The sequence below is a fragment of the Dipteris shenzhenensis genome, chromosome 21 (genome assembly GCF_047967505.1).
Source record: "Dipteris shenzhenensis isolate YYH24624 ecotype China chromosome 21, Dip_SZ_1.0, whole genome shotgun sequence".
NCBI lineage: Eukaryota > Viridiplantae > Streptophyta > Polypodiopsida > Gleicheniales > Dipteridaceae > Dipteris > Dipteris shenzhenensis.
In genome coordinates this window covers 15,543,713-15,569,311 of record NC_141616.1, presented here as the reverse complement: position 1 = coordinate 15,569,311, position 25,599 = coordinate 15,543,713, and the positions used below count along the sequence as shown (strand labels likewise).

General features: G+C 42.3%; 1 long non-coding RNA gene across 2 annotated transcripts; it reads left to right on the top strand.

Annotated features, from left to right (window-relative positions):
* The first annotated feature begins 4,026 nt into the window (after positions 1-4,026).
* LOC147888544 (uncharacterized) lies at positions 4,027-16,756 on the top strand. Of its 2 annotated transcripts, XR_015543061.1 has the most exons (3): positions 4,027-5,106; positions 8,083-8,162; positions 16,512-16,756. It is a non-coding gene; the product is annotated as an uncharacterized LOC147888544 (long non-coding RNA). The 2 variants fall into 2 exon arrangements; XR_015543062.1 differs by lacking the exon at positions 8,083-8,162 and having other exon boundaries at positions 4,027-4,356.
* Positions 16,757-25,599: the final 8,843 nt, after the last annotated feature.

The window sequence follows — 25,599 nt, the reverse complement described above, 5'->3', positions numbered from 1 at the left end:
AAGGGCTCTCTCTCACACAATCTCTCAACTGAAGGACAAGGAAGAATTCTCTCACTAGAAGAGTTAGAATGAAGGAATTCGCTATCACTTAATGAATGAAAATCTGTATAAAGGAATGAATGGAAATATCTTTCAATCAAATGGACAGGAATCTCTCAACGAAAATGAGCTTCATGGAGAACACTCAAGAGAACTCTCAAACTCTCGATCACTCTCACTCTCAAGAATCACAATGCCTCAGTGGAAAACAAGGGCGCTTTGTTGGATCAAGGAGGATCAAAGCACCACAAGAGATACATAGGGTAGCAAACACTCAATCTATTGCAATGTATATCATCAACAATACATAATAGGCTTCTTATATAGAGAGAGTCCTTTCAATAGTCAACATCTATGGGGTCCTCTAATCGACATCTCTCATTGTGGATATCCTTGATCCACATCTCCACCTCATGTAGTCCACATCCTAGGGTGGCTACTTTGATACATTCCTATACCATACCTTAGCCTCTAATTATGTGCACATGGCACCATATCTCAACATAAGCTTAGATCCTCGGGGGGGTCACTATGTATAAACTCTCTATATCACGTGTGTTTAAGGATTATCTGTAAAATCCCTTATCTGTAGATTTTTCATTAATAAAATGTACCCTTTTTCTATACAAATCTATATTTTTTTCTAAAATCATTTTAAATAATCCCTTATGTAAGTTTAATTCTATAAATTTTAGAAATTAAAAATATCCTTTTGTTCAACTCACGTGATAGGTTACACAAGATGAGTGACCCCCCCAAGCTTAGATCTAGGTGGTCACAAGAAACAATTTATTAAAAAAAAAAGCACAATAAACCACCCCAAGAGCTTCTCACTACATAGTGCTATAATTACACTTGCGAGATGTCATACACTGACTAGCATAATAAATTGGGTAATCTAATATACCATTGAACCATGAAAAGATGATGTCAATATCATACCCTAATGCATGAACACAACCATGTAAGATTACATTCGACATGGTTTGCCTTAGAGTTGGTGTCGTGGTTCCTCATTGTTTAAGGTCATGAAAAGATGTTGAAAAATACGTGTTCTAGTGGAACTTGGTGTCTCCGTCAATAAGCTAATAAAGAGGAACCACAATCATGGAAAAGTCCTTAAGAAGCCTCTTGTAGAATCTTCAAACCCAAAAATTGATACGAATTGTGTCACATTCTTGGGCTCTAGCTTAGCTTAGTGGTTCTTATGCATTCTTGGAATTGATGTGATCAAGCAATATACTAGTCGTAACACAAAAATTAAAAGACACACTTGGTTAGCATCAAGAATATTCTTGCTTGCCTATACTTGGAAAATCCTCTCATTGACAAGGCAATCAAGATGTAAAAATTTGTTGGGTAAATACAAAAATCATCAAAATACATGCAATGAGCCCAAAGTATACTCCCCAAATGTCTCAACCATGAGTCTCTAAAATGTTGATGGTATATTCCATAGACAAAATGACATGAATTTGGAGGCATATTCACCCCATTTGTTGATGCATGTAGTCTTTTTCTAATCCTTAGATGTTAATGAAATTTGATTGAACCCATCCATGAACGAGTACATCTTGTGTCGTGCTACATGGTCTAGTATACCATCAGTGAAAGGATTCACAAATGGATCTCGTACTATCTAAGCATTGAGGTTCCAATAATCAACACATACTTGCCACTTGAAGCCTCCCATTCTTCTTGGTCACCATGATAATTGGACATAGTCATTATCTTTGATCTACTGAATAGGGGTCAATGTCTTCGTGCTCACGTCTCATATTTAAGAGGGCATTTGATGGTTTCATTGGTATTGTGTTTCCTTAGAGGTCATTGATGCAAGCCAGAGAAAGCTGCTAATCTAGATCGCAGCCTTGTGCTTATTCCAGTGATCACATAAGATCGTGTGAGCTTGGTAGTTGTGCCATTAGTTTTGTGGGTGGACAATATTGTTGAGAAAACTTTGTTTTCGATTCGTAAGTTGTGTGCACACCAGAAACAAAGCGAAACTGCCAGGTTAATGGTTGAGAGGTTTATTTCCTTAATTCGTCAATTAGAATATTTGTACTTTGCTCCTCCATATCTTAGAAAAGTAAATACAAGACAATATATTCTTGTATTAAAATAATGCATCGTAGAAGTTCCATTATACAACACAATGGAATATATTGCAACAATATTTTTGGTAAATACAAGATTTGGAGTCATTGTATATAAAGCTTCACTAGCACAATTAATGAATGGTTTGTCATATCCCTAATTTTCAGCATTGTGAATGGCCTCCATGTCTTTTAATGTAGGTATGTCATGAGTAATTACTTTCACCTTTGAAACTTTTGAGGAAATTAACTAAGTATGAGAAATATCTATGGATGCAGATTGTGTTTTGGATGGGACTTTGGAACTGTACATAACACCCTTTTTGTGCTCATCACCTCTGATGTTAGAAAATCTTGAAGAAGTTTCCTCCTCTCCTTCACTGTGATCATATTCCATTCAAGAATTACATTGATACAATGGCTATACAAATGGTGTCTAAATTCCACTGGTTGTGGACCATATCTATCAAAGGTTATCACCCTTCACACATCCTTAGCTACACCTAGATAGAGCAAGAAGGGTAGTACCTCTTCTATAAAAAGTCAAATCCTCATGATCACAATTGAACGTTATCAAAAAACTTCAGTTCCTTACTGTGCTAAGACAACCTTTATATGGACTATCATCTATGAGGATAGTTCTATCATGTTTACAAATATCATACCATCGATCTCAAGCAAACATTAGAGGCTGGAACATTGCTTCTACTCCCAAGCATATTTTTTCTCCTTTATGTATGTAGCATTGTTCCTAGCTCCACACCATGAAAAAACATAATTTCTTCCCTACATGATGCCTCATAAACTTAATGATTGCCATAAAATTCTTATGAACAGATATTGACCAAATTCCAACTTGTAAGTTCTTAAACACAACATCAGGAAACTGCATGCACACCCCAGTCGAAGTACCAACCTTTGTTTGCCCATGCGTAGACTTTCACAATTCTTTGACCTAGAGAAGCACACATTTTTTTGACAACTTCTTGCACTATAAAATATTTATGCACATGTTCAAATTTTCCCTAGGCTTTGTGATTGTGTGGATACCATCTTGCATCATAAAGCTTTTTCCACATGGCCAAATCTTATGTAGGCTTTGTGATTGTCTGGGCACCATCTTGCAAGAGATAAGGGGGGACACACACACACACACACACACACCTCGGGGGGTGAACTACTAAGAAACCCTATGTATCACGTGTGTTCAAAGGGTATTAAAAAAACCCCTCAACTAAAATTTATCCCACAATAAAAACACCCCTCTTTACTTATGAACTAAGTGATTATTTTCAAAAATGGAATAAAAAAACCCCTCCTGTTATTGTAATTCTGTAAAAAATTTTCCAAAAGTTGGATTAAAATACCCTTCCTTTTGAATGCACATGGTATACTAAATTTTTTAGGTGAACCCCTCGAGACACACACACACACACACTCCTCCCCTTGGGCACCCGTGTGACCCTAGGGTGTGCAATTTGGGTCCACATGAATTCTATGCTATGGCTCCCCACATTGGTATTGGAGAGGAGTCGCTTGGACTTGACTGAAATTTCTTTCTTTATAACTTGACCATGATTACTTATGTGTTAGTGGAGGACCTGACGTTCCTTAGAATTATTACTCTTTTGGAAGCCATGGTTTATGCATTGATGGATTTCCAAAATGGATTGAATGGAAATGGCTAGACCCCATAGGTTTATTATACCTTTGGGAAAGTGAACTTGTTTAGAAACATAGATATGCCACTTGCAAGAGCGAGGATATGTTAGATGAAGTTAGATGGGGGGAAGGAGATAACAAAAAGAGTCTCCTATCTTCCCCACCATCACGCATTGGTAATAGGAAGTGGCAAATGGAAATTCATTGATGAAGATGTTATAGGCACGAAAAGAGAGGGATCACTTTCTCTCATAAAAGAGGTATCACTGAGAAGTAAAGGGCGGTAAACTTGAGTGGAGGCATGGACCAATTACCAGCCTTGGGAGCAGATATACACAATACCCAACAAATGAAGATGCACTTTGATGAGAATACCTAGGAGTTCGAGCTCCCGACTCTCCCCATGCTACCCAAGCCCCCTGGCTCCCCCTTTCTTGGGCTCTTGGTCTGAGCTATTTGCAGAAGATATGCGCGAGCTTGGATCCACAGCTTTGGCAATGCTTACACTCGACGTCAGCCTCTCTTAGCAAAGCATTCTACCAAGCTCGATCAGTACAAGGTGAGTCATGGAACGAAAGCTCCCAGGATCTTGCTGTTCTCCACGAATACTTACCATGTAGAGCCCGAACGTCTACTTGTTGCTGCTGCGCCTCTTCGCCTCTTTCAGATTTCTTTTCTGGATTAGATCTCAGGGATTTCCCTGTCAACATAAGATTCCCCTGGCAGAGATTCTCTAATGGCCTGGAGAGCTTCCCCGTGCTCCTGAGTCGCAGCTTTGGCTTGGCAGAGACTCTCTAAAGGTCCAGAGAACTTCCCCGTGCCAGGGTGGTCTTGAAAAAATCTCATTACAGTGGGGCTAAGAGATATACAATAGCGATATTCACAGTGGGGCTGAGGGCATTTTCCAGTGATGCGTTGGAAAGGATTGCTTGAAGCAAAGGCTCGTGCTCGTAGCTTGAAGCGGAAGGCCAACCTTGAAACATGGCTAGTAGCAAACAACACTCTCTACCTCTGATGACTCTTGGCGATCTTATATAACACTGCTTGGCAAATGTTGAGATGAGGCCCTCCAGCTCTAGGATTACCCGCTTCTAGCTATGCTTCCCTTCAGATATCTTCTAGCAGCCTTCGACTATTGCTTCCCTCCAGTTTCCTCTCGGCAGCCCTCATGACCTGTGGTCTAGTCTGACTGCGAAGTACTCCCGTTGGCTGCTTCTCCTAGTGGATAGCTTTTGCATTCTTTTGACATCTGCAACTTTGCCTTCATGCTCGAAAATCGACTGTCAAACTTGCACAGGATACGGAGCAGGTATTCTGTGATGCTTTCATCTTGTCCAGTTTGAACAAGCCTTGATGAATATGTTAGATCGAATGATGAAAATCCCTTTATAGAGAAACGATAGAGAAACCATAGGGTTTGCAGTGGAGCGATCAGAAAATAGACAATACTCAGATACAACTGAAGAACAGAACTCAGAAAACATAGTGCCTGTCGGTAATATGAAAAACTAAATACAAGAACATTAAGCCGTCGTGTCTGAAGGACCGTGGCTGAGGTGAATCTGTAGAGAGACAGTAGAAAAGGTAGCAGCAGAGGGAGCGTAACGCAGTCCTCCGTGTAGCTCAATGATGACGAGGATGATGGGAGCTGGAGCTGCCCTAGGAAATGGCTGAAACCAGCATGCTCTGAGGAAGGAAACTTCAGGCTATCTGGAATAGCAATATGATGAAGAAAAAGAAGCTGATCTGGGGCAGAAGGAGCTGATCTATAGCAAAGGAGCAGAAGGGGACAGATCTGGAGGAGGATGGGACAGATCTGGAGCAGAAGGAGCTGATCTGGAGAAGAGGAGCTGAAGGAGACAGATCTGGAGGAGGATGGGACAGATCTGGAGCAGAAGGAGCTGAGCTGAAGTAGAGGAGCAGATCTGAGCAGAGGAGCAGAAGTTGGGACAGATCTGGAGGAGAGGATGGAGCAGCCAGGAGGCAGGAAGGAGAGGCAGAAGAGGAGGCAGCAGAGGGAGGCAGCAGAGGAGGCAGAAGTGGAGAGGAGAGGTAGATGGAGCAGGCGGGCCTGCAGCAAAAGATGGAGGAGTAGCTGCAGGTCCTGTCATGTCAAGTAAGTATGAGGGCAGAGGAGTTTATATAGGCCAGACCTAGCTGGTCGGCCAGCTGGTCGGTGGGCCTGCCAGCTGGTCGGCCAGATCTGGTCGGCCAGACCAGCTGGTCGGTTTGGCCATTTGTTTGGCTGAGGTAGCTGGCCTTTTGGCTGGCCTGTGAGCTTGTTGATTGCCCCGTAAATTGGGGATTGCTCAGTTGCTGAATACCCCCTCTCAATTGCCAATTTTGAGGGGCAAACATTTGTGTGCTGGGAGCTTCGTGTAGGGATGTCGATGATGGTGCTGGCTATCCCTGTGAAATGCCCAATAGAAGATCACAAGAGGAGTGCCCTTGCAAGGGAATTGTTCACTTCCTCAAGTGTCGTAGTTACACGTATGATACCAGATAGAAATAAGAATACTGTGAAGCTTGAGAGAATAAGCCACCCCCTCTCACCGCCGAAAGGTGGAGGAAAGAGCAAAGAACAAATTTGTCGTAGCAGTACTGATAATCCAGAGAGGTCGGAGCTGAACAGGGAGCCAGTGTGTGTCCGATCTTGGACCTCAGGAGAGAGGAGTCTATCCCCGCCTCCATGCAGGTAATAGATTCTAAACAACTGTCATCTAGACACATCTGAACAGAAAGGGTCCCGCTTAGGGAGAACTTGTAGATCCTGGAAGTCGATGCCGATGGTGGTAGCGGTGAAGAATCATGACCCCCTCTTTCGAAGGAATGGGGAGTGTCAAGCCGGAAACCGAACAGGGAGGAAGGGAAGGGAGTAGAAGATGGAGTTCTGAAAGGGAGGGAGGGATGGGAGTAGAAGATGGAGTTCTGAAAGGGAAGGAGGGATGGGAGTAGAAAATGGAGTTCTGAAAGGGAAGGAGGGATGGGAGTAGAAGATGGAGTTCTGAAAGGGAAGGAGGGATGGGAGTAGAAGATGGAGTTCTGAAAGGGAGGGAGGGATGGGAGTAGAAGATGGAGTTCTCTCCCCTAGTGCGCAGCGGAATGAAGAGGAAACTGATATGTTCATAGGAGTGATGCTCCCTGTACCTATGGCCTCCATGAAGAAGCAGGATCTTTAGATCACCTGAGATCTGGGGTCTTTAGATCACCATGGCTCTGGGGTCTTTAGCTCACCATAGCTCTGATACCATATAGAGAAACGATAGAGAAACCATAGGGTTTGCAGTGGAGCGATCAGAAAATAGACAATACTCAGATACAACTGAAGAACAGAACTCAGAAAACATAGTGCCTGTCGGTAATATGAAAAACTAAATACAAGAACATTAAGCCGTCGTGTCTGAAGGACCGTGGCTGAGGTGAATCTGTAGAGAGACAGTAGAAAAGGTAGCAGCAGAGGGAGCGTAACGCAGTCCTCCGTGTAGCTCAATGATGACGAGGATGATGGGAGCTGGAGCTGCCCTAGGAAATGGCTGAAACCAGCATGCTCTGAGGAAGGAAACTTCAGGCTATCTGGAATAGCAATATGATGAAGAAAAAGAAGCTGATCTGGGGCAGAAGGAGCTGATCTATAGCAAAGGAGCAGAAGGGGACAGATCTGGAGGAGGATGGGACAGATCTGGAGCAGAAGGAGCTGATCTGGAGAAGAGGAGCTGAAGGAGACAGATCTGGAGGAGGATGGGACAGATCTGGAGCAGAAGGAGCTGAGCTGAAGTAGAGGAGCAGATCTGAGCAGAGGAGCAGAAGTTGGGACAGATCTGGAGGAGAGGATGGAGCAGCCAGGAGGCAGGAAGGAGAGGCAGAAGAGGAGGCAGCAGAGGGAGGCAGCAGAGGAGGCAGAAGTGGAGAGGAGAGGTAGATGGAGCAGGCGGGCCTGCAGCAAAAGATGGAGGAGTAGCTGCAGGTCCTGTCCTGTCAAGTAAGTATGAGGGCAGAGGAGTTTATATAGGCCAGACCTAGCTGGTCGGCCAGCTGGTCGGTGGGCCTGCCAGCTGGTCGGCCAGCTGGTCGGTTGGGCCTGCCAGCTGGTCGGTGGGCCTGCCAGCTGGTCGGCCAGATCTGGTCGGCCAGACCAGCTGGTCGGTTTGGCCATTTGTTTGGCTGAGGTAGCTGGCCTTTTGGCTGGCCTGTGAGCTTGTTGATTGCCCCGTAAATTGGGGATTGCTCAGTTGCTGAATACCCTTCATCTCCCACTTGACAGTGTTATCTCCTCACTTGATGATAGGAGAGCGCTGGCATTTTACTATGTAAAGTTTCATACACGACTCTGTGCAAGGTTACTTCTGGGTGTTGCTACCTTTGGAGGTACTTTTTCACTGATGTAATTGTTGGGTTCTCACAAAGCAATAGAACAAGCTCCATAGGAGCAGTACTAGCTATAGCTCATGTTGCCTGTCATGTGCACGGATCGGTATCTGACGTGTACTAGGTACACAGAACTAGCTCAGGTTAGCCTGGGGAGGCTTAGAGCTAGGCAGGCTTGATTCTCGGGTTGAGTGGCAAGGGTACGAACTATTTATAGGTCTTCGCTATTTTTGGCGCCGGGGCCCGAGTCTATAAAAGAGGCCCAGGGGGTTCAGTTCTCAGTGTGCAGTTGGGAGCAAGTCTCGTTCCCAGGTGCTAGGTCTGATCCTGGATTGTGTCGCGGACGCGCGCCTGCATCTTAGCGTAGCCCAAGGCCCAGTGGCAGATCCAGGGCTTCACAGTGCCACCTGGTGGTATGGGACACCAGGCTGGTTGGGATCTGATTGGGAGTTCGTGCCAGTAGCTCAGCTCGTGGCTCGGGGGGACATCTTCTGATTCGGGATCACATCCCGTAGATGTCACGGTTGGGTGGTGAGCAGCCTGTTCAGTTCTGATGTTGTGTGTGGTTATTTTGCAGATCAGGGGTTTCAGGAGTGCTGGGATGTGTCAGTTGGTATCAGAGCCAACTCCTGAGGTAGGAACTTCTGATGCGAGAAATTTGACGGATTTCTCTTCCAGGTATGCCCTAAAATTCGAGATTTCTTGCTGCGTTTTTGCTGTCTACCTGGGGTAGAAGGGGTGAGGAAATATCTGGAAAAGGAGGAAGAAGAGGAGTGAAATTGAATCGAAAATTCTGAAGGCTACAGAGAGAAGTCTGAGGGAGGAGAAGGAGAGCAGAAAGGAAGGAGAGTAGGGCAGGAAATTGACAGCCTGGGAGTAGAGTATGCGGGGAGTAGAAAGGACGCAGTTAGGCGAGGCTGTAGGGGCAGGACAGCCTGCGCAACAGGCTGACCACAGCCTGCGCAACAGGCTGCGAACAGCCTGCGCCTAGGGCTGCGTGCAGCCTGCGCAGGAAGAAGGGCAGGAAGAAGGTGCTTTTTTGCGAAAAAAGCACCCCTCCAAAGTTGGAGGGGCTCAGGTGCTTTTTTCGCAAAAGCACCCCTCCAAAGCTGGAGGGGCTCAGCCTTCTTTGGAAGCCTAGCTTCCAAATTAGGCCGCCCTGCACCCTATATAGATGGGGGGCTGGGTGCTAGACAACACACCAGCAGCCCAAGTTTCGAGAATCCACCTCGAGATTTGTACCAGCCCGCCTCGCCCTTCAGCAGCGCCCAGTTTCGATCAGCTCCTCTGCTGCAGCCCCTGCCTGCGTCAGCCCAGCGCTGCTCCCAAGGCTCCCGTACCAGCCCGTACAGCTGCAGCTACAGCCGTACAGCCTGTACGGACTGTACCGTCAACTTCGGTACCTGCAGCTGCTCCGTATAGCAGCTGCGCCTGCACCTACAGCCACCGTACGGACTGCGTCAGCAGCCGTACAGGCCACGTCAGCAGTCCGTACAGCCTCTATCGTTGACTGCGCATCCGGTTGCAGATTCGGGGAGGCACCAGGGCTCGTGGTCTTCCAGATTTCAGCATCCTTTCTGTCAGATTTATCTGGGACGGTTTTCTTCTACTCCATCTCCCTCCGTGCTCCGTTTCAGTTATTTATTTCTCTCAGCCTGTAATCGAGTTAGTATTCAGCCATGTCTGATGCTCCGAATCCCGAGTTCACTATGGGAGAGCAGGAATTAGATTACACTCCAGTGGGAGAGGATGATCAGGGTCTCTATGACGACCTGATCACTAAGAAAGCCTTCAGTGAGTTCACGACTGCTCTAGATGGTAAATTTGAGCAGGTCAACGCTAATCAATCGGGGTTGACACAGCAACTCCAAGGGATACAAGCTACCTTGACTCTTCTGGCTAGCACGGTTCAGGCACTCACGCATGTGGATGCCATGGCCTCCGTGCTAGGCCCGAATATCACTCCGGATCCCTTTCCAGGTGACCAGAAATCAAGAACAAAGGAGGTGGTTGACACTTGGTTGCACAAGTGGCAAGTTCACTTCCAATTTCACCCCTATCCAGACGAGAAAAAGATTTAGCTAGCAGCAGGGTTTATGTCAGGTAAAGCCTTGCTTTGGTGGAAAGAACTTCAGCCTAAGCCTGACACTTGGACAGAATTTGAGGGTATCTTCAGGAAGGAGTTCCTGAAGAAGGAAGATGACTATGATATCGTCGGCAAGCTCAAAGCCCTCGATATGTCAAAATTGAACTTAACTTTTGAAGTTTATCTTCAGAGATTTAGGGATCTGCAAACCAGGGCCACTAAAATGGATCCTGTAACCTTGTTAGGTTTTTTCGTGGATGGTTTGCCAGACTCCTATAAGTTACAGATTAAGAATAACAAGTGCACAACATTGCAGGAGGCCATGACATATGCGCGCATATATGATGATACTATGGCCGGAACCAAGGCAACCACAGTTACCGAGACCAGCGGAAAGAACAAACGCAAGTTCTTTCAGCATGCGACTGGTATTGGGGAGACGAAGTCTACGGACAACGCCTCCAGGAAAAGCTTAACTCCTGCGAAGAATGGTAAGGCCCGTTTCCTTCGCACTCTCAGGCTCAAGAAAGAGGGCCGGTGTTTTTATTGCGAGGAGCGGGGCCACACGAAGAATGAGTGTCCTAAGCGGAAGAACCAGAGATTGGTGCCAGGACCGAAGCTCCAGGCAGGTCAGCGTACCGCAGCCAAGGGAGCCAACCAGGTTACGATGACAGGTATTTCAGTAAATGTCATTACCTGCCCCCTTTCTTGCAATTGTACCTTTAATACTTCGTTGTTTGGTTCCCATGATCTTTTCCGAGTTTATGGAGAAGTTAGGGACCAACGGGTTCACATTCTCTTTGATCCGGGCAGCTCTCACAATTTTGTTAATTACAAATTTGTGCAGAAGATGGGGCTGTCCACAGTACCTAGCGACCACACCTACGAGGTGCAGCTTCCAGCCGGGAAGCAGTTTTGGGATCGCAAGGTTGAAGCGCTTCCCATCCGGATTCAAGCCTACACGGGAGCTCTCACATGTTATGTTATGCATTTAGAGCATGTAGACTTGCTGATCGGGATAGAGTGGTTTAAAACCCACAATATCCAGATCGGATGGAAGCAACAACATAACATTTCTGATTAGTAGTTTCGATTATGATGTCTATCAGTGTGTTTTGATTCCACTTTCTTCATTTATTGTTTCGGTAATTAACAAAAATGAATTAAGTGTGTTTGAACACCGAGAATTGAGAACGTTGTTAGATAATTTTAAGGACGTATTCCCAGCTCAACTGCCGGAAGGGTTACCTCCAGAAAGGGCAGTAGATCATCGCATAGACTTAGTCCCAGGGGCTCAACCTATCAGTGTACCACCGTATAGGATGAGCCAGGTAGAGGAGGATGAGTTAGCTATCCAGCTTCAGGATTACCTGAATATGGGCTATATCCGCCCAAGTAAATCTCCTTGGGGTGCACCTGTTCTCTTAAGAAAGAAGAAGGATTCTTCCTGGAGGATGTGTATAGATTATAAACGACTTAATAAAGTTGCAATTAAGAACCGCTATCCTTTACCTCGATCTGATGATTTGATAGACCGTTTGGCCGGAGCGAAGTATTTCACTAAGATTGATTTGCGTACGGGTTATCACCAAATCCGTATCTATGCTAAACACATAGATAGGACCGCATTCCGGACTAGGTATGGTCATTACGAGTTCCTTGTATTACCTTTTGGGTTGACCAATGCTCCTGCTACTTTTCAGCAGATGATGAACGATTTGTTCAGAGATTATCTGGGCAAATTTGTTGTAGTGTTCTTAGATGATATCTTGGTATATAGTAAAACGCTTGAGGATCATATAGGACACCTTCGGGTTGTCTTACTTGTTCTAAGACAGCATAAGCTTTATGCCAAGATGAGTAAATGTGACTTCTTTATGAAGGAGATCATTTACTTAGGACACAAGATTTCTTCTGAAGGTATTAGCATTGATCTGGATCGTATCCAGAAGGTTTTAGAATGGCCTATCCCTCAGACTGTGAAACAACTTCGCTCTTTCCTAGGATTTACGGTATTTCTTCGGAAGTCAGTCCGTGATTACTCCCAAATCACGGTACCCTTGACCAACATATTGAAAGGTCGTGGACGCCGGTCTGCTCAGCTGATCCCTTGGAATGATGCAATGAACAAGGCTTTTGAAACCTTGCAGTTATCTATCAAGGAAGCACCCGTTCTTGCATTACCCGATCCTACCCGGCCTTATGTTTTAGAGGCCGATGCGAGTGATTATGCGATTGGGGCAGCTCTATTCCAAGAGGGCAGACCTGTAGCTTTTGAGAGTAAGAAGCTAGACGACACCCAGTATCGTTGGCCCACACTGGAGAAGGAACTTTATGCGGTAGTGTATGCTCTCAAGGTTTGGAGACACTACTTGTATGGTTCAAAGTTCCTTGTATTGACTGATCACCAGTCAATTAAGTATGTGTGTGATGGATCAGACTTGAGAGGAAGGAAAGCCAGATGGGCAGAGTTAATGCAGGATTTTGATTTCGAAATACGTTATCGTAAGGGTTCGTTGAATAGTGTGGCGGATGCCTTAAGTCGAGTTAAGTTTGTAAATGCTTTGTCATTTACGGAAATATCCTCAGACCTATTTCAATCCTTGAGAGGGCTATACGTAACTGATAGTCATTTCAGTTCTTATTGGCAGAGAGTCCAGGATGGGAGCTCCATGGTTGACCAGGACTCAGGGATTGTGCCACCTAGGATACAGGCGGCGGGAGGTCAGTGGATGATTAGGAACGGCTTGCTGTTCCGGAATGAAAAGATTTGTGTGCCTGATGTTCTGGACCTTAAATCCAAGATTCTCTGGGAGTGTCATGATGCTCCTAGTGCGGGACATCCAGGTATACATAGGACTCTGTCTCTTGTGAAGCATACCTTTTATTGGCCTAAGATGCGTGCATTTGTAGAGAACTATGTGGTAGGTTGCCGAGTTTGTCAGGTTACTAAGGCTGAACGCCTTAGGAGCGCGGGCTTATTACAGCCATTACAGATTCCAGGTAATAAGTGGGAAAGTATTTCCATGGATTTTATTACTGGTTTGCCTCGAACGCGCAAGGGTCATGACTCTATTTGGGTCATAGTTGACCGTTTGACAAAAATGGCTAGATTCTTACCTACAAGAACAACTATTTCAGCTGTTCAGCTGGCTCACGAGTTTGTGAACCACTTGTTCAAGCTGTATGGTTTGCCATCTGACATAGTCAGTGACAGGGACTCAAAGTTTACAAGTAACTTCTGGACACTTGTATTTGAGAAGTTGGAAACTACTCTAAGTATGAGTTCCTCGGATCATGCACAATCCGATGGCAGTACAGAGAAGGTCAACCAGTTGGTTGAAGACATGCTTCAGGCATATGTATCTAAGAGACAGTCTTCGTGGGAAGATTATCTACCCATGATTGAATTTGCTTACAACAGTGCAAAGCATTCTAGTACAGGTTATAGTCCTTTTATGCTTATGTACGGGTTTCAACCTAAGTCACCAGTTATGGTTGGATTAAAAGGGATTCAAAATGATGCTGCTAAGAACTTCTTGCAAGACATGCAGGAAATGTTGCAGTTTGCCAAGGAGTCTATTAGAAGTGCCCAAGATCGGGACAGATTTTGTGCTAATAGACATCGTTCACCTAGAGAGTTCTCTGAAGGAACGATGGTATATTTGAGAATTCCTAAGGAATCCAAGAGCCTAAGTACTGGTTTGGTTCCGAAATTATCCCCCAGATACTGTGGCCCATTCAAGGTCATTAAAAGAATTGGACCAGTTGCATATCGACTAGAATTGCCTCCTGATGTTAAAGTACATCCAGTCTTTCATGTCAGTAGACTGAAAGAAGTATTGGGTGCAGACGATCAAATTGTTTCTCCTCATGAGATTATAGAAGTTACAGATTTAACTTTTATTCCTCACGAACCTGAATCTATTCTTGAATTTCGTGAAAGACAGATTCGAAATCGTACTATCACGGAATACAAGATTAAGTGGAAGGATCGTGTTGAGGAGGATGCAACATGGGAGACATTACAAAACCTCCAAAGAACATTTCCCGATTTCTTAGCGAACTCAGGAGTGAGTTCTTAGAGGAGGGGGAGTATGTCATGTGCACGGATCGGTATCTGACGTGTACTAGGTACACAGAACTAGCTCAGGTTAGCCTGGGGAGGCTTAGAGCTAGGCAGGCTTGATTCTCGGGTTGAGTGGCAAGGGTACGAACTATTTATAGGTCTTCGCTATTTTTGGCGCCAGGGCCCGAGTCTATAAAAGAGGCCCAGGGGGTTCAGTTCTCAGTGTGCAGTTGGGAGCAAGTCTCGTTCCCAGGTGCTAGGTCTGATCCTGGATTGTGTCGCGGACGCGCGCCTGCATCTTAGCGTAGCCCAAGGCCCAGTGGCAGATCCAGGGCTTCACAGCGCCACCTGGTGGTATGGGACACCAGGCTGGTTGGGATCTGATTGGGAGTTCGTGCCAGTAGCTCAGCTCGTGGCTCGGGGGGACATCTTCTGATTCGGGATCACATCCCGTAGATGTCACGGTTGGGTGGTGAGCAGCCTGTTCAGTTCTGATGTTGTGTGTGGTTATTTTGCAGATCAGGGGTTTCAGGAGTGCTGGGATGTGTCATTGCCCTTCCCTAGAACTGCTTGAGAGAGAAGAAATCTTGATACTTGGAGCCAACCATGCTATGATATGACTGTCGCTACAGGAGTGGGTGGATTCGAATGCCAATTCGTAGAGAGCTCAATCCTTGATTTGGAGACATTTAATCCTATTTCGGACTCCTTATAAAAACGGATGGTGAAAGATTAGTATAAGGTTTTTTGCTTGGGATTTTGCATGGATTGGAAATGTATATCCCTGTATTAGGCAGCCTAGCACCGATCTCTAGCAGTTGGGCACTTCCTAGACTTTATTATCTTTTCCCTGGCACAAAGATAAATATGACAAAGATGATGAACATGCTTTCAGATGATTACTTTGGGCTCTTGGCTTGTCTCGTGCAAGATTATAGTCTACCTATTACTTGGCCTATCTTGAATGATATTCTACTACAAGCCCAAAGTTCTCTCGCAATTTGTAGAGGGACCTTGTAGGGAATTCACTTACTTGATCAGCACTTCATTTCCTTTGGAGCTACAAATCCTTACGGATTATGATGTAAGAAATTTCAACTTTGGAATTTTTTGGTTACTATGATGCTCTTCGATTCCCTTTATCTTCATTCATATTACGTGCTTAGCATTGCATTATTGAATGATATGCTTATGTTTGATATTCTATAAGCCTGAGAATTATCATTGAGGATATCCATAGTTGGGCCTATATATGTCTAATATGGGAGCTTGAAAATGCACCTATGGATTGAGTAGCGGCAATACATTATGGAGTCTGTGTATTGGTTATGTTTCTCATAATCTTTTTCTTTAATATAGATGAAAGAAAAAGGATGCTAGTAGAGCAAGCACTAATTCTCTTTAGTCGGTTTCATTGTTTACACTTCACTTTTGCAAACTGGCTAATTGCTGTAATTTACTGGCTGTATTAACAGCAACTTTTAGCTATTTTGTAGAGAGTATAGCTTCTGCTACAAATGTCGGATTGACATGCTTCCAAAACAAAAATTATAGCTTGTACAAAGATCTGAAACTTCTCAATTCAAAGTATAATAGGATTCCTTATGTATTGGAAGATATGCAGCTTGCAATATAGCTGTCCACAAACTTCTGTCACTACCTCGCAGTAATTTACTAGCTGTAACAAAACAACAACTTTTAGCTGTTTTGTAGAAGGTATAGCTTTTGCTACAAATGTCTTATCGATATGCTTCCGTTAGAAAAATTATAGCTTGTCCATAGATCTGCAACTTCTTAGTTCAAGTCAGAATGCAATTCCTTATGTATCAGAAGATATGCAACATGCAATATGGCTGTCCACAAATTTCCATCACTACTTGAGAAGGGAGTCCTTTGTAAAATTGATCACCATTCGCTTATAACACCCTCTATTTTGGGATAGTAAAAAAGCATATTATCTAATTCAGGATATATTTTAGACATGCTTCAGCTTAATCCCTCGTATGGATGTAGATTTCATGAGAATTGCTTGTATAAGCACTTGATAAAACCAACTGCCTTGAGAATAACAAGATTTTATTAATGCTAATCTAGATTGAGTGACAAGGATAGCAACTATGTGCCGGCCTTGAAGCCTGGCTTCCACATAAAAAATGTATTGTTCTAACTTTCATTTTTGTTGTGATGGTGCTAGGTGAGTTGACACACCTCTTAGTCGGATTTGCAAGTAGAGTCTTGGGCATGACATTGCGGAAGAACACGTAGGCAATCTTGAAGAATACACTTGAGAGAGAGATATAGTGCTCTCGACCCTGTTATGCACGCTTACATAATTATATGTATTTGCAATTTAAGAACTTGAAAGTGAACTACCTTGCAATTGGCTTAATTTAGAAATTGTCTTATGGCTTTCACCATTGGAATAACTGACAAAGCATTATCCTCTTGGATTCACGATTGAAAATGCAGCTAGAGTAATTAAATGTATTTCTCATTTCTTGAGGATTATCTCTAGACTCTACTGCATCCTTTAGCACTAACATGAATGTGAACATAGTCTTGATAAAGCAATGGCTGCCAGGGGCCTTTCAAAGCGTTGACTAAGAGCATGGATTAGTGGAGATTTAGATTTATTGAAATAATAGGTAACTTACACACACACACACACACACACACACACACACATTGCAAAAATAGGAAGGGAGAGAGATCTCATCACATGTGGGTACCATCTTGTAGGGGGGAGAGAGAGAGAGAGAGAGAGAGAGAGATTTGGGTACAGGGATGGGGGATAGATTCCATCATCTGGTCAAATGTTTTTGACATGAAAACCTTTGAGGTTGGGATTTCCTTGCCAAATTCTGAGCATAAATTTTTGTCCATGTGGTCAAATTTTACGGAAAAACTTAGAGCAAATAGTTTTGGTTGTGTGGTCAAATTTTTATCCATGCGGTTTAACTAATTATCTTGGTTGAGAAAATAGCATTGAAGTAAACATAACTAACCACACAAACCTCCACAAAAACAAGCCAACTAGGACTACAAGATGTCCAATGCTATTAAATATTCAAGATTTCTAATGTCTGATTTAATGCCTTTTGTTTGATCTTGCATGATACAACCTTCAAAGGTGTCTTTTGCTTCCTTTTCATCTAGTTGCTTCAAATCCAGGTTTGGAGGACTAACAAGGCTAGGTGTAGGCACAAGCTTTGGGTGTACGATTTCATGTACTTGCCAACAAAGAACTTCAACAGCTCTTTGCTCATGTGTGTTGCATACCACTACAATAGTTTAACTATTATTCACCACTGCAATGGTTGCAAGTTCACCATTAGTGTAAATGTAAAACACAACTGTATGCGCCTCTGTGAATGCTTCTAGTGTTTTTTTTCTCATACATTTCTTCCTTTATATTAATTCCCTTGCAACCAGTACTTCCTCTTCCATGACCTCATCAAATTTCTTGCCCATATATTGCACAAATGTCTAAAAAAACAAACCTTAGTTTTAGGATAAGTAACATAAATAGGGATTTGGAGAAATTTATGAGAGGGATTTGGATCCACAAACAAGATGGAGAGGATATCCACAATATCCATCTGGGAAACACTACCTCCCACGACTACCGCAATGGACTATTCTTTGGGAGTCGTTGATGCGGTTTTGATTAAGACACAAATGCCATACATTAATCTCTTAGTTGTTGGATCTGGTTGATGTAAGGAGCATTTTTCATTACACATTGAGACTCCAAATTTGTCATGTGGGAGAGCTCAGTGCACATCTCTGCAAGGGAATCAACAATTATTCTAGAATTTCTAGTTGCATAGAAGTGCTTTATCTCTAGAATACATTGTGTTGATGTAGAGCTTTGCAACAATGATGGAATGCAGTCTTGATATAATCCAACAGCCATATGTGTGTAGCTTGGAAAGTTTCACTTCTTCCTTTAGCGTTCTAGTTAGATCACCCTCCTTTTTAAATGGCATGACATATGTTGAAATTGTAGGGTTCATTGAATTCCTTTGTAAAGATACACCCGATTTCTTCATTTAGTACCATGAGATTGTCCTTAATGCATATAATAGAAGTGCTTCAAAAATCCTCGCAACTAGGATAGGGAACTCCATGTTTGATCCAAATATAAAGTAAGCATTAGTACATGCATCCCACCCTCCAGCTTTCCCTTTTTCTTTCCTTTTTTTATACAATCAAATTGAATATCAACCACCACTGTCTCCTCATGGGAAGAACCATAAGGCATTGAAGAACTGGGTGTGGGAATGGATACAATTTCTCTTTCTGCATCCCCTCCCCCTACACCCCCAATAATGTAATCATTTATACTTGGTATCACCAGAGACACCATCATTTTTTGGACATCCTTTTTCAACACAAAATTTAGGTGCCATGGAAATAGATCTAGAAGATACATGCATTTTTAAGTTGTAAGTTCTATTTTAGAAACACACACACACACACACACACACATCTAAGAGGAGGCTGAAGGTTGTATTTTTGGCCACAAGTTCAAATCTTCCTCGCACTCTCATAAAAGTTTGGTTCAAGAACCATCTTGGGCCGAATATTTCTTTCCAACCAAATCTTGGCCATAATAAATATTTAGCCACAACGTCAAATCTTTTGTCCACAAGGTCTAATCTTCTCCTAAGCTAGAAGATTTGACCATACGGTCTAATAATCCATTGCCCCAATAAATATTTGACAGTAAGATCCAATATTCTTTGGAGCTAGAAGGTTTGGCCACAAGGTCTAATCATCCCTGGCCCAAATAAAGATTTGCCCACAAGGTCTCATCTTATCTCGGCCACAAGGTCCAATATTGGCCACAAGGCCTAATCTTATCTAGGTCATAATAAAGATTTGGCCACAAGGTCTAATCTTCTCTTGAGCCACAAGATTTAGCAACAAGGTCTAATCTTACTTGCCCAGAATTTTTTTTTTTGGCAAAAGGTCTAATCCTCCCTGACTACAATAAATATTTGACCACAAGGTCAAATATTCTATTGTGCCACATGAATTTGGCCACAACGTCTAATCTTCTCTTGATCCATTAGATATGTCCATAATAAAAATTTGGCCACAAGGTCTAATATTCTATTGTGTCATAAGATTTTTCCACAAGGTCTAAGTTTTCTTGGCCAAATTAAAGATATGGCTAGTCTAATTTTCTCTTTAACCACAAGATTTGGACACAAGGTCTGAACTTACTTGGGCCATAGTAAATATTTAACCATAAGGTTAAATCTTCTATCATGCCTCAATATTTGGTCATAACGTTAAATCTTCTCATGGCCACAAGATCTAATCTTCCCTGGTCACAAGAAAGATTTGACAACATGGCCACATATTCTATTGTGCCACAAGGTCTAATCTTCTCTTTAGCTGCAAGATTTGGCTATACAAGGTGTAATCTCACCTGGGCCACAATAAAGATTTGTCCACAAGGTCTAATCTTCTCCTGTGCCACAAGATTTGTTTAGAAGGTCTAATGTTACCTGGCCACAATAAAGATTTGGCTACAAGGGCTAATCTTCCCTAGCCACAATTTGACCACAAGGTCAAATCTTCTTTTGTACCACAAGGTCTAATCTTCTCTTGAGCCACAAGATATCACCAAAAGGTCTAATCTATGATGGACACTTTAAGGATTTTGACACAAGATCTTACCTCCCTTGGCAATAATAAAGATTTGGCCACAAGGTTTAATCTTTCAAAAAATTTGGCCACAAGGTTTAATCTTTCAATCTACTCTACCATAAGATTTGTCCACAAGGTATAGTATTTCCCTGGCCATAATAAAGATTTGGACACAAAGTCAAATCCTCTATTCTGCTATAAAATTTGGCCACAAGGTTAAATCTTCTCAAGGAAATAAGAAGATCTAATCTCTAACTCGATCACAATAAAGATTTTACCACAAGGGAAAATCTTTTATTGTTCCAAAAGATTCATAAAGTTATAATCTTCACATGGGGCACAAGATTTGTCCACAAGGTCTAATCTTCCACGTCCACAATAAAGTTCTAGGAACAAGGTCTAATCTTTTGAGCCACAAGATTTTGCAGCAAGGTCTAATATTACCTCGCCACCATAGAGATTTGGCCACAAGGTCAGAACAAAGTCAAACCTTCTATTGTGTCAAACCTTCTATTATGTCACAAGATTTGGCCACAAGGTCAAATATTCCTAAGGACACAAGATTTGGCCATAAGGTCAACGCTTCCCTAGGTCACAATAATTATTTGACCACAAGGTAAAATCTTCTTTGATACACAAGCTTTGGCCATAAGGTCAATTCTTCATAAGGCCACAAGATTTGACCACAAGATCTAATGTTTTCTTGAGCCATTAGATCAAGCCACAATAAATATTTGGCCACAAGGTCTAATCTTCTCTTAAGATACAAGATTTGACCACAATAAGGATTTGGCCACAAGTTCTCATCTTCCATGTCCACTTAGCCACAAGGTCTAATCTTCCCTGGCCACAATAAAAACTTAGCCATAAGGTCTAATATTCCTTAGCCACAATAATCGTCCTTGGCCACAATAAAAACTTGGCCACAAGTTCTAATCTATAGTGAAGATTTGGCCACAAGGTCAAATATTATTTTCTACCACAAGATTTGACCATAAGGCCAAATCTTCTCATGGGCACATGATTTGGCCACAAGGTCTAATCTTCTATTCTGCCATAAGATTTGACCATAAGGCCAAATCAGCTCAAGGCCACAAGATGGGCACAAGCATAAATATTCCCTTGGCTAGGTCAAATCTTTTGGTGAGCCTCAAATTTAAAATTTAAAATTTCCCTCCATTTCACTTTCCCTCCGTGACTATACTCTTCCTCTCCCTGATATTTCAAATTCAAATTTGAAACTCAAATCTCCCTCTTATTCTTTTTTCCTCCCTTACCATCCCTCCGTTTTTCTATTTGAGTGTACCTTTCCTCATGCTTAATTCAATCCTAATCCATATTTTAAATTATGTTTCCCTTCTTTCTATCCCTTTCGTGTGCATTTCAGCAAGATCTTGGACAGAAGGAGCATTCGAAAGACATAGAGCATTCAAAAGGCAAAAGACAATTTGAACATGAGTAGACAACAAAACTAGTAAGAGTTCTTTCTTATTATTTGTTTTTCTTGCAGGTTTTCTCATGTGAGAATTACCAATCTATTATTATGTGAGGATTACCAATCTATTACCAATCTATTCTTATGTGAGTACATTAAAAATGTAAAATTTTATTCCAGAAATCAATCGTTATGAGTTTGCAAAGTGGATTCCACCCATTGAGTGAAACTGTAAAAAAAAGCATGTCTAAAACAAAAAACGAGGAACCTAGAATGTCCCACAAAGATTGTATGAGATCCTTCTTGTTGCTGCTCATCCATGTTTTAGAAAATACCAAACTTTCAAACTTACTCTTGGATAGGTTTTGGGAAAGAGGGGCAAGGAGTGAGAGCAGAGAAGAGGTGCTGCTACCAAACTCACAGCTTCCTGAAGACGCTTTGGGAAAGGGGATTTTGTTGAAACGAGTTGTTAACCTCTGGATGCTAAGAAGATAAGATAGCGTTGAAGAATCTGGAGAGAGAACTGGAGGCAAATTTTGTGGTTGGGTTTGTTGTTGCAACTAAGAAGTCGTTTAGGCATTGGTAAGAAATTTGTGAAACGTACGAAAGGGAGGACTAACTTTGATACATAAGGAGATGATGTTAATAATACAAAGTGAGAGAGACGGAGTAAGGAAGAGAAGAGCAAGATGGAGAGGGAACGTGAGTGATTTGGTAAGAAGACTAGGAGGTAGAGCATGAGGAAGAGAATTGTGAGGGGGCAGAGATGGTAGATGATACATTTTTCATTTTGTGTGTGAGATCATTTTTAAAAACCCCATACTTTAATTAACCCCCCACCCTTTTTTTTAATTAACCCCCCCTCATGTTTTAATTAACCTCCCCCTCCTTCCACACTATTCACTTGACTTCAACCACTACTCCTAAACTTAGAATCTAATTGTAGTATGAATCTAATGGTAGCACAAATCTAATATAGAATCTCCTTCACTTTCTCTTCTCCCTCTATCCACTCCATACTTGTGGGATAACCATAAGAGTTTTTCCTCTATCTTATTTCCTAGATTTAATAAAACTTGAATTAATGTATAATTCTCCTTTCCCTTATCCCAGCAGCATGACAAGAGTAACATTAGATCATTTATAGATAATATAGAAACATTGCAACAATAAACTCAACACTTAGCATAAAAATACAACTCATTCCCATGGAACAAATATAGTAGTCAAACCCCCCCCCCCCCCCCCCCCCCCCCCCTTCATTGGAATCATATGTTGAATCATTGGAGGCATAACCACTCAAGGATATTGACTTTCCACATGAGGCAAGCCTCCATTCATCTAGCAATGTGGAGGTCATATCTAGGAATCCACCACCAGCTAAAGCATGTCGATGGAGCAAAAGGGCAACTTCGGATAGCGATGATGATCACACGGTTGTACATCAGGAAGTGACTCTATACATCAATCAAAGACATTCCAGCTATGGTAGGAGGAGAAAAAAATTCTTGTTATCTGCAGCTCAACTCTCCGAGACATCTAAGGTATATTGTTGCCATAATGGTTGCTTGAGACATCTAGGAGTTGAGAATATCAAGTCCATCAGGTCTAACTACCTTAGTCTTAATTGTGAGGATCAAGAAGCTTATCTATGTAGATCAATCATGCGAACTACAAAAGATGTGTTTGAATACTACCTTGACCATATATTGGTTTGTAGAGGAGCATTCAAGCATGCATTCACTCTTGGCAACAATAGATTGCAACAGATTCAATCTAGATCTCACACAACCATCACAAGAGTAAGAAATACTATAAAAACGCGAACTTAGGCCCCCTACTAGATGGGCCACTAGTGGATTGCAAGGGGGTGGTAGTAATAATTCATAACCTCAGAAAAGACCTAGTATCCTTGGTTGTCTAGGAGGTGGTGTGATGGAGGTCCTATTTGTAGGAGGGAGGCTTGAAAATCAGTGGTGGACATACAAATCTGGTAAAGGGTTTATCTTGGGTTGTCATAGATTTTAAATGCAAGGTGTAGGTTTCTTGGTTCTTCTAGGTTTCCTAACACTTCTAGTTCTCTTTTTACATACCATCTCCGTGTAAAACCATATTGAAACAATGAGACACACATGTAGTTGTTTATTCATAGAGTGGTTACATATATAGGCAATTGCCTCCATGTAGGTAGATCCTAGATCCACAATCATCTCCCTGATTATCTCAATCAATCACCTCCTATGAGCACTCACTCATCACACCAACCTGACACACCTAACTAGAACCTTCTAGCACACCTACACACACACACACTTCTTGCATAGGACTCCACTCCCATAGGCACAAACACACACACATCAATTTGCCCCTTCATTCCCCCTCACAAATTGATGACCTCATCCCTTAGCATTAATACATGGGATGCTCCATGGCTTGCCCACTATCATGTGGCAACACTCATGGCCCCAACCTGTGACTCACTCATAGGATTCTTGGTTTACAACTGGGAGATGGACACTGGCTATGTATGTAAAGCCCAATGAGTCCAGCAAGGAAAAATCTCAAAAGACTAACAATCATTTAAGGATGGAATATCCATGGCAGGGAACCATTATTGACCTCACACACACATAACTTAGAAAACATATGGATCCTTACCCTTATCAGATTTGACTTGGGTGTTGTAAGCAGTGAGAGCTTGAGTTTTGACGTTCTATGGTTCTTTTTCTTCTTCAGTTTCTGCTTCCTCAACAAGATTGGCTGAACATCTCTTCTTGGCATAACATTCCTTTTCAAAGTGTCCAGGTTTGCCACAAAAGTTACATTTCATTTTGCTCTTTCCCTTGAAGTTGCTTAAGTTGCTTCTGGCCAAATATGCCCCTTCTTTGTAATCACTTCTTTGTTTGATCTTTCTCTCCTCTTCCAAGAGTGATGCTTCAATTTCTACCAGACTTATCTCTGGAATATTGGTGAGTGTGGTTATAATAGTGCCATATTCTTCAGTGAGACTTCTAAGTAAAATGGCAATTACAATATCTTCATCAAGATTAAACTTGATGCCAGATAACTGTGTCAAAATGCTCTTCATTGAATTTAGATGTGAAGAGATGGACTCCCCCCTATCTAATTTTAAGTCAAAGAACTTGATAAGCAAGCTATAATTAGAGCATCTTCCCTGTGCTCCAAACACATGCTCAAGATGAGTCCATGCAGCATGAGTAGTCTCACATCTATCAATGTGATGAATATAGGAATCACTTAGACCAAGAGCAATTATAGCAAGAGCTTTTTCATCTTTTGGAAGCCATGAAGCTTCTCCTTCTCTAGTTGTAGGTTTAGTTTCTTTGCCATTTGCTACCTTCCATATTCCCTTTTTCATGAGAATAAACTTCAGTTTTTTTTGCCAAGTGTGGAACCCCTCTCCTTCAAACTTATCTACTTTCAGTTTGGAAGCCATTTAGGAAGGTCTTACAAAATTAATGGCTGTGTCTAATCCCTTTACAAAAGGTCAATCTTTCTGAACAAAAAAATCACCTTCACCATATAGATGCAAATTGCAAGATAAGAATTTTGAAAAACCTAATTGTTTGGCATAATCATAACCAGTTGGCTTATCCGAAAACCTCTTAACTAGAGTCTTCTTCACCTTGTACTTTGTCTTTGTAGTCTTCTTGATTTTGGAAGAGCTTTGAGAACTTGAGGTTGGCATGTTGTCAAGAGATTAGCACCAGCTGAACTAACATTCTCTGAATTGAAATGACATACTTTGAACTGATTTTTGGAAGAATAATATCTCTGAACTGAGTGTTTTACTCCTCAAGCATTTAGTGTAGCATAAAAAACTCCAAAAAATACACTAGAAATGTTTGTAGAGTACATGTAAACTTGGAGGATGAAATTCAACCAGATGAGAGCAGCTCTTTGAGGGCTTTTGTTGTGCAATGAAAGATATAGGACTAGAGAAGACCTAGTACCAAGCTTGGGCGAAATCTCACGTCAAGTCACCATAGCCAGAAGCTCCAATATCAACTGGTTTTGTCATCAATACGCCTCAATTACTAGAGCATTTGCCTTTAGATTTGAGCTTTGGATGGCTCTTGGTGTCGCCCAAATTCCTCTGAGAGGAATTACAAGATTGTTGACTGAGGTGAGCAACCTCTGAGCAACATTGCAGAAGTGGCATGGA